Below are 10,253 nucleotides of genomic sequence, written 5' to 3'. Positions count from 1 at the left end.
TACTAAATGCTGGAAAAGAAATACATAGATGAGATATATAAATCAATCAATGGCATTTATTGAGCACTCACTGTGAGCTGAGCAATATACCCAGTGCTTGGGAATGTACAATACAGTAGAGTTGGCGGATGCGATCACTGCTCACACGTATACAGTCTACTGAATATAGAAGCAGTCCCCATTTTACAATATGGGAAATCTCGGCTCTTAAAGAAGAATCACATTCCCCAGGCTTGTCAGCAGAATTGATGATCTTGTCTATCCATTTGCATAGCTAACGGATGACTTATTTTCCTATTCCCGGCATTTATATAGGTCACAGCCTCAGTCTCTGACCTAGCTAGTGGTTCCTCTGACAGATCTGTATACTGTTTGCTTTTGCTGTTAGTTTTTTATTTCAAAATACCATGCATTCTGAGAGTGGTTGTGGGCTAGTGTGTCACTGAGCTTCAAAAAAGCTGAACACATTCTCTCAAACAGCATTTTCTGACTTCCTCTCAAGGCTATAGCAAAATATTTTCCACCTCCAACACACCCGGCAGGTTACTATTCTCCTACCTAAATAAGGGCTGGAAAACAATCATTTTGCTTCTTTGAGAACACTTTCGGTAAATTAAGAGGAAAAGATGCAGGAGGATGAGAAAAGAATATAATTTCAATTTATAGACTCAATAAAGTAACTTTCCAGGAGAAAGGAAAATCAAGCATCGACAAATCATCCATATAATTAACTGTTCTCTATCTAAAAAAGTATTCTTAAATTCAGGCTCATTCTTAGAGGTAAGAAATCAGTAAGAAACACAAAACTAAAGTTAGACTTTTGACAACATTTTTAAAGGGATTCAAAGGAATGTGCAACTTCCAATCACCCACCTGCCCAAATGACCAATTCCAACTGGACTATGACCCAGCAATTCAGTGTCCCAAAAGTGAAGTCAAAATTAAATGTTCCTCTAAAGCTTTACCCCTGTACCATGGATGTATTGACTTTACTTCCCCAGAACCTGAACCAGGACTTAAGGATTGGGCTAGGGGTGAAGGGAAGAAGAGGAATCCCAACTATCAACAGGAAATAGACTTGAGTTGTTTATCCAAGTGTTAGCACAAGGCAGTCCTGCTTTTGGTTCAATGGAAGGAGCACTGCTCTGGGATTCAGGAGACAGATGTATAATTATATCTGTCCTTTGTGTTTGAAGATGAATCTACTATTGATGAAATCTTATGTATATCTACAAATGTGGCCAAAAAAAAAACAGTGGTTGATGCATCCAACCTGCAATAATGCATTTAAGCATATGTTCTTGTTGCCTAGGTAACATAATATGGCCTTAATTTCTGTTGCTTTAGGCTGCGTGTTGGGTTTCACAGATGTGGACTATGACAGCGTAAGTTTTCTTCAGATTTATCGTATTGTCAGTCCATAGTATTATGCTGAATCTGCAAAATGATTTATAATAATTTGCTTGTCTTCTTGTGTGTAATGTATATATGTGGGGTGGAGGGGGGTATCCCTCTCAAGACCACCATCAGCATGAAACAGTTTCTGAACCACTGCCCTAGAGACTTTTGAAGTTCATTCATTCATTCAATTGTATTTATTGAGTGCTTACTGTGTGCAGAGCACTGTACTAAGCACTTGGAAAGTACAATTTGGCAACATATAGAGACAGTCCCTGCCCAACAATGGACTCACAGTCTAGAAGGGGGAGACAGACAGCAAAACAGAAGTTGTGGTAGCCTGTTGAGTTGGAATGATTTCCTGTCAGAAGTATATTTTTGCCTACGATTTGTAGAGTTCTCATTATGTGTACATTTGAAATGATTCTGACTGGGAGAGCCTATCAAGGAAAGCAGGTATGACTGAAGACACGCAGGTATGACTAATGTTTCATGCTATGCTGAAGTATGAAACATTATAATTTTCAGAGTTCATTTTTTTATTTGCAGCCGTTTTGGCTGTTTAGTGATTTGCCTCTTGGCTTCTTCATCCCCCAAAGCCTTTGCTCAAAGAAAACAATCTCTTTGCTATTGCCACCTGTGAGGCCTGTCTATATGTTGCTGTTACACCATCAAAGTCCACTGCTATAGTAGAATGAGTCTGGATTTTATTGGGTCTGTAAACAAAACACATTTTCCTATCCAAATCCTGTCCTCCCCTGCTCTTTCCCAATGCTGTAGACAATGCCACCATCATCCCTGTCTCATAAGCCCATAACTTTGACATTATCCTAGAATCATCTCTCTCATTCTATGCCCGTATTCAATCTGTCACCAAACTCTGTCTATTTTCACAACATCCAAAGTGCTACTATGCTGATCCAAGCACTTACAATAATAATGATGGTATTTGTTAAGCACTTACTATGTGCCAAGCACTTATCCTGCCTTGATTACTGCATCAGCCTCCTAGCAGACCTCCCTGCCTCCTACTCTCCCCACTTCAGTCTATATTTCACTCTTCTGCCCAGATTATTTTTCTACAATACTGCTCAGTCCATGTTTCTCCACTTCTCAAGAGCTTCCAGTGGTTGCCCATCCACCACTGCATTAAACAGAAACTCCTTGCTACTGGCTTTATAGCACTCAATTCATTCATTCATTCAATCATATTTATTGAGCGCTTACTGTGTGCAGAGCACTGTACTAAGCACTTGGGAAGTACAAGTTGGCAACATAAAGAGACGGTCCCTACCAAACAGTGGGCTCACAGTCTAGTCACCTTGCCCTCTCCTATCTTAGTTCACTGATTTACTACTAACAACCCAGCATGCTCACCTTATTATTATAATATTATAATAATGATAATAGCATTGGTTAAGTGCTTACTATGTGCCAGGAACTGTTCTAAGAGCTGGGTTGGACACAGTCACTGTCCCACACAGAGCTCATATTCATCATCTCCATTTATCAGATGAGGGAACTGTGGCACAGAGAAGTGAAGTGATTTGCCCCAGGTCACACAGCAGACACTGGAAGAGGCAGAATTAGAACCCATGACTTTCTGACTCCGAGGCCCATGCTCTATTCACTAGGCCATGTTGCTTCCCTCAATGCCTGTAACGCCAACATACTCACTGTATCTAGATCTCTTCGATCTGTTGACCCCCTCGCCCGTATCCTGCTTCTGCCCTAGATTACCTTCCCCCTTCATACCTGACAGATCACCACTCTCATCACCTTCTAATTTTTATTAAAATCACATCTCATCCAAGAGGCCTTCCCTGACTAACCCCTCATTTCTTCTACTTCTTCTCCCTTCTGCATCACCCTTGCTCTTGAATTTTTACTCATCCCACCTTAAGCCCCATAGCCCTTATGTGCATATTCATAATTTATTTTAATGATTGTCTCCCCTTCTAGAATGTAAAGCTTCTTTTCATTCATTCAACCATATTTATTGTGTACTTACTGTGTGCAGACTATTGTACTAAGCACTTGGGAGAGTATAAAACAACAATAAGCAGACATGTTCCCTGACCAAAATGAACTTACAGCCTAGAAGTGGGGTTCAGATAAAATAAATAAATAAATTACAGATAGGAACATAAATGCTGAGGTGCTGGAAGTGGGGAGAGCAAAGGGAGCAAGTCAGGGTGATGCAGAAGGGAGTGGGAGAAGAGGAAAGTGGGGGGCTTATTCAGGGAATGCCTCCTGGAGGAGATGTGTCAACAATAAGACTTTAAAGAGGGGGAGAGTAATTGTTTGTCGGATTTGAGGAGGGAGAACATTTCAGGCCAGAGGCAGGAGGTAGGCAGGAGTCAGCATCGAGATAGGCAAGATTGAGGCACATTGAGAAGGTTAGCATTAGAGTGAAATATGCGGGCTGGCTTGTAGTAGGAGAGAAGTGGGATGAGGTAGGAAAGGGCAATGTGATGGAGTGCTTTAAAACCAATGGTGAGGAGTTTTTGTTTGATGCAGAGGTGGATGGGCAACCACTGGAGTTTTCTGAGAAAAAGCCACAGGAGTTTTTTGCCCTTTGTGGGCTAGGAATATGTCTGCAACTCTGTTACACTGTACTCTCCCAAGCACACAGTAGAGTATACACAGTAAATGTTAAAGAAGTATGACTGATTGATTGTGTGGCTTGGTGGAAAGACCATGGGCTTGGGAGTCAGAGGTCATGGGTTCAAATTCCGCTCCATCACTTGTCATCTGTGTGGCTTTGCGCAAGTCACTTAACTTCTCTGTACCTCAGTTACTTCATCTGTAAAATGGAGATTAAGACCGTTAGCCTCACATGGGAAAACCTGATTACCTTGAATCTATCCCAGTGCTTAGAATGGTGCTTGGCACATAGAAAGTTCTTAACAAATACTATCATTATTATCATCATTGATAGATCTGTAAGACAATTTCTCTGTCTTTTGTGCGTTTGAGTGTCTCATTTCATCTCACCTGCTGTCTTTATCCTTTCTCCTCACAGATCCCACCCAGTAACTACCACAAAGCTGTAGAAGTGAATGCATTCAAGGATGCAGTTGCTGATGATCCTGTTTTGCCCATGAATGATGATTATGGCTGTCTGTGATTCTGGTTAAACTGCTTAAGAAGCTGGATGTATCTTCCATGGTAGGTCTCACACTGATATTGAATATAAAGTATCATTACAGCCTTGTATGCCTTCAGTTTTATTTGAGGTTCAATACCACATCGTACCAGTCTTTGCTTGTCAATCTCCCAAAAGTCATTCTGACTTCTAAACAATCTTTATTTTCATCATCTCTGCATCATTCTATACAGCACGGCCAAGGGAACAGAATGTGGTGATCCCATTAAGGATACAAGGTGATCAGGTCATCCCACGAGGGGCTCACAGTTTTAATTCTCATTTTACAGATGAGGTAACTGAGGCCCAGAGAAGTTAAGTGACTTACCCAAAGTCACACAGCTGACAATTGGCGGAGTTGAGATTTGAACCCATGACCTCTGACTCCAAAGCCCATGTTCTTTCCACTGAGCCACGCTGAACCCTAACCCTAGCCCTAAATCCTAGTCCTTAACCCTAACTGTAACTCTAACACTACCCCCTAAACCTCACCATAACCCTAACCCTAACAAATGATCTAACACTAACTTTACCCCAAGCCCTAGGCCTAGTCACAGCCCTATCCTTAGCCCTAAAACCTTAGGGCTGAGTCAGGGAATTAATAAAAGGAGCAAGTCAGGGCGACGTAGAAGGGAGTGGAAAAAGAGGAAATGAGGCTTTAGGGAAGGCCTCTTGGCATAGATGTTCTTCCAATAAGGCTTTGAAACAGGAGAGAGTAATTTCCTATGGTTATGAAGAGGGAGGGTCTTCCTGGCCAAAGGGAGGATGTGGGCCAGAGGTCGGTGGTGAGATAAATGAGATCGAGGTACAGTAAGTAGGTTGGCATTAGAAGAGTGAAGCCTGCAGGTTGGATTTATTAGGAGAGTTGTGAGGTGAGATAGGAAGGGTCAAGGTGATTGAGTGCTTTAAAGCCAATGGTAAGGAGTTTCTGTTTGATGCAGAGGTGATTAAGCATCAAGAACTGGAGGTTCTTGAGGAGTGGGGAAACATGGGCATTTATTTCTTAGAAAAATGATCCAGGCGACACAATGAAGTATGGATTGGAGTGGGGAAAGACAAGAGGCAGGGAAGTCAGCAAGGAAGCTGATAAAGTAATCAAGGCAGGGTAAGATAAGTGGTTAGATTAACATAGTAGCAGTTTGGATGGAGAAGAAAAGGAGAAGTCTATGCAAAAGATCATGGTAAGGTTAGCCAGTGTGACCTCTGAGCTTGGAGAGGGCATACTGGCTATTGATTGTCTGGAGAAGGAAGGCAGTTTTCCCATTCTGCTGTGACTACTGCTTTCAATGCTCTTCCTGGAGGTGATGGGATCATCTGTTCTTGTGCCAGAGTAATCTCATCCAATAGTCCCGCCTTTTGGGCTTTATTCATCTCTGTGCTGCTAACGGTAATTGCCCCACCCTGGCCACCTGCTCATTCCAGTATCCCCACAGACATACAGTTGGAGTTCACCAAACATTATATATACTGGCCTCATACCCCCTCACCTCAATGTCAGCCACCCTAGCAACCCACATATCTGAGATTTTCTTGCGTAAGGCCCTTTGCATGTTTTCTGTGGCTCCCAAACTGCAATTTGGAACAGGGAGGCATGATACATTTATTCTGTGTCTCTCTTCATTTCATTCTTTATTCTTGTATTCCCTTTGTTCCAACCTTTTGCTGGATTAGTATGGGATCCATCCAATGCCTTTATGAGGTGAACCCAGGTGAGCCTACCTCTCCAAGAGTGATCAACAGGACATGTAAATGGATTTTCTGTCATGGCTTGCATCTTAATAGTGTTCTCTGTGCTGTCTGAGACCATCGCCTAGCCCCAGGTCTTAGCACAAAGCTAAGCATAAAGAAAGTACCTAATAGTACTATACTACTAATAATACATTCATTCATTCATTCACATTCATTCAATCATTTATTGAGCGCTTACTGTGTGCAGAGCACTGTACTAAGCGCTTGGGAAGTACAAGTTGGCAACACATAGAGACGGTCACTACCCAACAGCGGGCTCACAGTCTAGAAGGGAATACATCTAGTACTATCTAAGCCATCATGCCCTATTTGATCTTCATAACCAAACTACATTCTCTTAATGCAAATTGATGCCTTTAACACCACTTTCCCCACTGAATACAACTCCCTTACATCCCTGTCCCTCTGACAATCTCTTACCACTAACCTGCAACCCTGGATCACCTCCACAGTATGCTTCCTCTCCTCCTGCACACAACCTGTGGAGCACTGTAGGCATAAACCTGGACACCTGCCCTCATCCAGCTTAAATTCATTCTCACCTCCTGTAATTCTGCCTTCTCCTCCACCCATTAGCAATACTTTTCCTCCCTAATTGACTCCCATATGCATTGCCCCTACTAGCTGTTCCAGACATCTCCCTCCTCAAACCCCCTGTGTCCCTACCCCTGCCTCGCTTATCACTCCTTTTCAATCTCTTTTGTAGGCTCCCCCTCTGCCTCCCATTCTCTAACTGTAAGGATCCTTTAAGGCTCAGTTTTAAGTTCTGTTCTATTCCCCATCTTCACCCACTCCCTTGGATAACTCATTCGCTCCATTTGCTTCAACTACTATCTTGACGCAATTGATTGCACCCCCACGCCCCTACCCTACCTTCTTCCCCTCCCCACAGCACCTGTATATACATTTGTACAGATTTATTACTCTATTTTACATGTACATATTTACTATTATATTTATTTTATTCTGTTAATATGTTTTGTTTTGTTGTCTGTCCCCCTTCTAGACTGTGAGCCCACTGTTGGGTAGGGATCATCTCTATATGTTGCCAACTTGTACTTCCCAAACGCTTAGTACAGTGCTCTGCACATAGTAAGCACTCAATAAATACGACTGAATGAATGAATGAATGAATGAGTGAATGAATGATTCCCAAATGTACATTGCCAGCCCTGCCCCCTCCCCTTCTCTGCAATCTCATATTTCCCCCTGCCTGCAGGACATTGCTACCCAGTTGTCTTGCCAAGAATTCAAACTAAACATGTCCAAAACAGAATTCCTTATCTTCCCACCCAAGTCCTGTCCTTCCCCAACTTTCATCTCACTGTAGATGGCACCACCCTCCTCCATGCCTCACAAACCTGTAACCTTGGCATTATCATTGAATCATCTCTCTTATTCAATCCACATACTCAATCTGTCACCAAATCTAAGGTAGAACCATCAGTTCTGCCTTGGAAACATTGCTAAAATCGACCCTTTCCTCTCCATCCAACTGCTACTATGCTGATGCATGCAGTTATTCTAACCCGCCTTGATTACTGCACCAGCCTCCTTGATGACCTGCCTACCTCCTGTCTTTCCCTACTCCAGTCCAAACTCCACTCCAGTCCATACTTAACTCTGTTCACTGGATCATTTTTCTTAAAAAACTTTTCAGACCACAACTTCTCACTTCTCAAGAACCCCCATCCACCTCCACATCAAACAAACTTCTTACCATTGGCTTTGAAGTGCTCAATCACCTTTCCCTCTCCTATCTTACCTTACAGATTTCATACTACAAACTCTTTATTCTCTTCACTCTTCTAGTGCTAACCTACTCACTGTACCTTGATGTTGTCTATTTTGCCACCGACCCCTTGATCTCATCCTGCCTCTGGCCTGAAACTCCCTCCCCATCCATATTCACCAGATGAATACTCTCTCCACTTTTACAGACTTATTAAGTTCTTATCCCCTTCTCAGGGTCTCACCTGGAGAGTTCCCAGTACTCTACCAGTCTTGACTACAGGAGGGAGAATCAGGCAGAGGCATATCCATTCCATTCCTAGCTTGGGCAGTGGCTAGTGAGGGGTAGACAATCTCCTACAAGTCAAAACTCACCTGTGCTGGGCAGCAGCAGCATTGGAAAGAATCAAGGGGGAAGACTCAAATTTATTGTGCGAAAGGAGGTAATGGTAAACCACTTCCATATTTTTACCAAGAAAACTCTATGGCTACACTACCAGAACAATTGCAGGTTGAGGTGGGTCGTTCTGGGAGAGATGTGTCCATGGCATCACTATGGGTCAAAGATGACTTAACGGCATAAGACAAGATGAGACAAGGTCATATATCCTCCAAGAGGCCTTCCCTGATTAAGTTCTATTTTCTCTGGCTCCCTCTCCATTCTGCAGCATCTGTACAGTTGGATCTGTACTCTAGGAGCATCTGGTATTCACCCCACCCTCAGCCCCATGGCACTTATGTATACATCTATGACATTTATTTATATTAATGTCTGTCTCCTCCTCTAGACCTGATGTCATGTCATCTAGACATAAACTTGATGTGGGCAGGGAACATGTCGACTAACTCTGTTGTATTGTACTCTCCCAATTGCTTAATATAGTGCTCTGCACACAATAAGCACTCAATAAATGCCATTAATTAATAATTCCCTACCATCATCCTAGGCCAAACACATGGTCAAGAACAAATTTTCTGAAAATTAGGCTGAAAAAGCTAATTGTTTGGTTACCATCCCTAATCATCCTAGCCCTGTTCACCCCAATATTGGAAACTAAAGAGTTACTATTTTTTGAAATGATGACTCACAGATTTTCTTAGTTTTTACTTGATCTTCTCTGCAACAATTGTGTACTTGATCAATAAATAATTTTGTCTTTTTACAAAAAGTTTTAAAAACTGCTTTAAGATTTAGTATTCACTGAAAAAAGAAAGGCCATATTAAACTGCTAAGTTTTGTGTTTGCTCAAGAGTTAAAGCATGCATCAAAGTTAATGTTATGCTTACTGTTCCAATGAGGCAAATTACTTTTCATTATAATTAAATTTATTATTAAGAAGTGAAACTTGTAATTTCACATTACTGCCTTGAATAGCCAATACTGCCTTTCCACATGAAGAAAAAGACCATTCCATAAAAACAAAAATAAATTTTTATGGCTTCATTTACTGTTTATGATTTTTATTTTAGATTGTTTTGTCAAAGGTCGTCATTATAGGATGCTTCTTAAAAAGGAAGGGGTGCAATATTTTTAAAATGTTTCTATCACTTTAACTTTAAATAAAATGACAGATAATATGCTAGAAAATAAGAATTCCAAATGAAAGAGTAATCTAACAAACTCTAAATTTACAAAATGACTTAAGATACTTAAGATTTTTAGGAAGAATATTCTTAAAGAAAAGCCAAACAGAGGTTATGAAATGCTGATTTCTTAAATGCATATTAAAGAACATCCAATTTTGAAAACAGCAATATTTTAATTGTTACCTACCTTAACTTTTTAAACTAATTCTATTTCCTTTTAAAATCCTAATCAATCAATCAGTGGTATTTACTAAGCACTTACTGTGTGCAGAGCACTGAACTAAGCATTTGGGTGAGTACAACAGTGCTTTGCACATAGTAAGCGCTTAATAAATGCCATTAAAAAATGATAGACAACAATTCCTGCACACAGAACTTATTAATCTTGAAGAATTATAAAATATTTGCAAACCTGTAAAGGCATCTCAGCAGGGATTGTAGCTTGCCGTTTAAATCAGATTGTTCAAGGGAAAGGTTATATTGGAAGAAAAAGTGTTTTTAAACAAGTTGTTGATCCATTTGGGAAGGTCATTGTCTGGGTTGGTACACTCTGTCTGGTTTGCAGACATCCACCCTGTTGGACAGAATAGTCTTGCCACAGAAAGATGAATTTTTTTTTAAGAAAAACATACACCAATTC

General features: G+C 41.1%; 1 non-coding gene across 1 annotated transcript; it reads left to right on the top strand.

Moving 5' to 3' along the window:
* Window positions 1–8,253: 8,253 nt before the first annotated feature.
* Window positions 8,254–8,391, top strand: LOC119945610. Its single transcript, XR_005456271.1, has one exon. It is a non-coding gene; the product is annotated as a small nucleolar RNA SNORA7 (small nucleolar RNA).
* Window positions 8,392–10,253: the final 1,862 nt, after the last annotated feature.

Source organism: Tachyglossus aculeatus, chromosome 25, assembly GCF_015852505.1.
Source record: "Tachyglossus aculeatus isolate mTacAcu1 chromosome 25, mTacAcu1.pri, whole genome shotgun sequence".
Taxonomy (NCBI): domain Eukaryota; kingdom Metazoa; phylum Chordata; class Mammalia; order Monotremata; family Tachyglossidae; genus Tachyglossus; species Tachyglossus aculeatus.
The sequence above is the reverse complement of the archived record's forward strand: the minus strand, read 5'-3'. Positions and strand labels throughout refer to the sequence as shown.